Genomic DNA, 4,513 nt, shown 5'->3' on the forward strand with positions numbered 1-4,513 from the left:
AACACATTAATAAACAATGAACCACGGCGCTCTGGAGAAAAGTATAAGGTTGGAGAAGTCGTTATTTAATTTAATCTGGCTTCGTCTGATTAAAAGCAACACGATCATCGACCCAACGCAGTCCCCCATTGTTGTTGTTGTGAGCGCCGTTGGGGAGAAAATCAGCGACGTAAACGGCGACGTCATGGCGCAGCCGCGGCAGCACCAGCCGGGCTCTGGGCGGTGTGAACAAAACGGGGGCTGAAAATAAAAAACGGTTCCGAACCAGAAAAGCTATAGCACGAAAGCTAGAACGGGAGCTGCGTACCAACGCAGCTCCCGTTCTAGCTTTCGTGCTATAGCTTTTCTGGTTCGGAACCGTTTTTTATTTTCAGCCCCCGTTTTGTTCACACCGCCCAGAGCCCGGCTGNGGGGACTCGCACATGTGCGGAGTACTACTGTCGGCCTCACTTTGCGTCGCACACCTCCAAAGGAGCGTCGGGAAAGTGCGTCGTTCGCGCGCTCCCGTTACCGCACCGAGCAGTGGTACTGCCTGGTAATGTCGTGTAGTGTCTCTTCGGTCTTGCCCCCCTTACTTGTCATAAGGTCCGACTCACGGGGGTCGCCTTCGCGGGCGTCGCGGTGCCGCGGTCCCGAGCGACGTCTTCGGACGACCAAAATTGGATAGCCAATTAATTGGACGTCTCGAGCGATTAATTCGGCCGACGGTGATTAGACAACTAATGTCGTCCCGAGCGACGTCTTCGGACCGGGCAAACTGACACATATGACGACTCACGCGCAAAGACAGACCTCATGCGGAGGCAGTGTGCCAGTATTATTTGGGTACTCGCGCAAACAGACACACACACCAGCACACACACACACATACGCACGACACAACACACACAGCACACACGTACACACAACGCACACAACACACACTCGTTCTCTCTCTCTCTCACTCTCTGACGACGACTCGTCTCCCATGCAGACCCTCGAGACACGCGGAGTGGTCGCCCGCCCTATGCGCGCGGGCCCGTAGCGCCGTGCTACAGACACTCGTAATGACACTCGACGACTTAGACACTCACTTTCATAAAAACGGTCGCACGGCATACCACACCACAGCACTCCGCGACCCTGGCGCTCTCACGGCCGACACTACAGACACAACCACACTCACACACATACACGACACATACACGACGTCACAGACGCTCTATGTACTCGCAAACACACGTAACACACACCTTGACACAGATCGTCACGAACGCACGCACTCAGACGGCCACACATACATCACTCTCTGCGTCTCGAGCGCACGCACGCGCAGACGACACACTATGCACACGACGTGGACCAGTACTATTATACGTACTCACGGCAATCACACACAGAGTACACCGTCGTGCTCGTGTGTGGAGCACATAGGTAGACTCACACATACGCACTACTACACACACACACACACTAGCGGTCGACACACTTACGCTACACAGCACCCTCCTCTATCACATACGAGGTTCGGGTGAAACGTACACACACAGCATTAACTCGCGCGGGACACACACACACACACACCGTGTGTGCAGTGCTGTCCACATGAGGCGTTATACCGGCGCTCATGGGTTATTATGACCGTGTGTAGGAGGCGTATCTCGGACAGGGGAATGCCGCGAGCTCTGCAGGTTTATTAAACGATAGGTTAAAACCAGCAGGCTTCTGCAGGGAGCCCTGCTGTCTACTTAATCAACAGATTAGTGGCAGCCGGCTTAATTACCGGCTCCGCTTCCTCTGAGGCCCTCGCGGAGCAGACCAGGAGCGGGGGAGCCTCACTCCCCTTTGACTCGCCACCGGGAGACCCTGTCTCTGGGGTGGCGGAGGAGCGGAGACGTGGGACGGAGCCCCTGCAGCCGCCGGGGCGGTTGCTGTGGGCGTCTCTCCGCTTGCGGCCTCCTGTGGCCGGCGTGGACGCCGCGGCTGCTGCGGGCGTTGGTGCCGCTGTGGCAGCTCAGCCGACTGGAGCCAGCTGTACATGCTGGCGAATGCCGTCCACCTGTTCCGCGGCCGTCTTCATGGACTCCACCATGGCGTGGAACTGGTGTCCGAACAGCCCGTCCGGGCTGATTGGAGCGTCCAGTAGCACTTTTCTGGCCGTCTCCGTAACAGACGCTGCCGCGCTGTGGTGACGGAGAGGGGGAAAGCATGTTCGGCCGCCAAGCTGGCACCCTGCTCCGACTCTGTCTCCCCCGTCCGGGGGAGAGGAGGGAGGGGAGAACCGAACGGTGAACCGTGGAGGGAGGCGGGGCAGGAGTTGCTTCGGACTCCTGCCCGGCACTCTGCCCCAGGGACACGAGGCCCCGTCCGCGGGCTCGTAAGCCTGGACGGGCCAATCGTCCTCCTCGTCCACAGCAGCAAGAGTGTCTGCTCTCCGCGTCCTGTCGCCCGAGGGGAGACAAGCGCAGTGCATGCTACCTGCTGGTTTAGAGCCGCGTACGCGTGCTCTGACCCCCGGCAGGATTCGCATACTGCTTTTATCTCTGCAGCTCATAACTCATTATGAACCCAGAGCCACATGAGGGACAATCACGGACGCAGTTGTTGCTCATGATGATTCTCAATTGCTGTGCTTCAGTAACTGTGCTGGTTTGCTGAAAAAAAGAGGGAGCAGATTGCCGGGCCTCCTTCCTATTTATACCGGAAGAAGGCCCGAGGGCGGGGCCCACCTTGCGGGTGTGCGTAGACTACAAGTGTTTCAGTGCTGCGCAGGTGTGCGGGGCGCAGGGGATTACCCAATAGCGATAGCCTTAGAGGGCGAAGCCATATACGGAAATAGAACTATGCCCGGAGCTGTCCGCACCAGGTCTCCTGTGTACATAGGGGAGGACCCGCCCCTATCGCTGCTGTGCAATCACGATTGCATGACACATGCTGGCTCCTGTCAGGTTCCCCGTGATTGGCCGAGAGCTTATTCAGTCCCCAGTTTACTGTACAAAGACCCTGTCAGCAAGGAGAGCAGGCTGCGATATTATGAGAAGACCATGCGTCTATAGGCTCGACATAAAATTGATCTTTTGTAACTCGAGCCTAAAAGAATCCGCATGACAAGGACTGCAAAAAAAAAGTCTGAGGATACAGGCACTTCAGACACAGTTGAACATGAAGTGGCTAGTCTGCGTGACCTGCTGGCCAGAGTAGTACTGAGGTCAAGCAACAGGAGAGAAGGACCCAAAAATCTGCGATAATGATCTCAAGTTTGGTTTTCCCCCGGAGACAGACTGGCATTGAATTTCCAATGTGTGTCATTTGCGTCTAATGTTCTTTCAAATGAATCGAGCTGGCGTCAAAGAACAGGAGACAGGGTGAGATTTTGGCAGCGGACGGGCTCTGGGTACGGACGTGGTCTTATCTGAAGATCGACATATAAATTCATACAAATGAAAACTTTACTTCATCTTAAGTGAAGGGAGTGGAGTGTGTGTCGGTGTGTGTGCTGTTTGTGATCATGAGGTCAAAGTGGTGTGTGTGTAAGTGTGTATGTTTATGTGATGTGTGTGTGTGTTGTGGGGAAACATTGAGTGAGTGTTCCGAGCTCTGGCGTTGATGTGAGTGTGGTGTGTCGGACTGTGCTGTATCGTGTGCGGTTGTGGAGTCGGTGAGTATACAGTGTGTGCGGGTGTTTGTGATCAGTTGTACTTTTGTTGTACTGTTGGCGCAGGTAAGTGGATTCAGGGCACTGGGGCTGGTGGCTCCCATCTGAGCACGAACACGGCTTGGTCTGGCGCTGGGCCGGAACTCAGCCTGTTGATCGACGGAACAGTGTCATCTAGGGCCATGCTGTTCTTATTTTTCTCGTTGTTTCAGTCCCTCCAGTCGTGCGAGAAAGTCCCTCTCGATAATCGTCATAAAATGAGACTGGCACTCAGATGTTCAAGGTGAGAATTTTAGTGACAGCGCTCCACAAGCGCCAACAGCCACCTTAAAAAAAAATGGAGGAACTCCCAGAGATCTATTTACCAAGACGTGCTGCCTGGTTGCTTCAATTGCAATAAGTGTGTAGTCAAGTGGCGTCCATTTTAAGTTTCTTACCAATCGTGCATCACTTTCAGATGAGACATGCACGGGTTAGACTAAATGCAGATATAAAGTGAGTGGAAATTCTGTATTCAAGGGCCTATGATATATCTTATAAAATGACAAACACCTGAACACTCACCGCAGAACTAGTCACTGAACAAGACGAATCTACCAAGTGACAGCATGTGTAAAGAACTGATTTAATGTCATTCATATCAAAGTATGATATGTGTTGAAATCCTGGAAATGTGGAACCCTTACCTGTCTATAAAAGTATAGGGCATCTTCCGTTTCACCCACACTCAGTCCTCTGCTGGCACATCCACAACTCTTGTAGCCTCAGAAGAGCCTCCTCTATGAGGGAGTTTTATTGTTATACTTCCATCATCCCTGCCAGCCCCCCCTCCCCCCGAAATGCCAGTTGCTGTCCTGTTGGAATAGTCTGCAACCTCCT

The 4,513-nt window shown here is 53.7% G+C and overlaps 1 protein-coding gene across 1 annotated transcript in view; it reads right to left on the minus strand.

Moving 5' to 3' along the window:
- LOC104946174 (spectrin beta chain, non-erythrocytic 4-like) overlaps window positions 1-4,513 on the minus strand; it is a 27,659-nt gene that overhangs the window by 2,927 nt on the left and 20,219 nt on the right. The window lies entirely within an intron of this gene.

This window comes from Notothenia coriiceps, unplaced genomic scaffold (assembly GCF_000735185.1).
Source record: "Notothenia coriiceps isolate Sejong01 unplaced genomic scaffold, NC01 NC01_scaffold00010733, whole genome shotgun sequence".
Taxonomy (NCBI): Eukaryota; Metazoa; Chordata; class Actinopteri; order Perciformes; family Nototheniidae; genus Notothenia; species Notothenia coriiceps.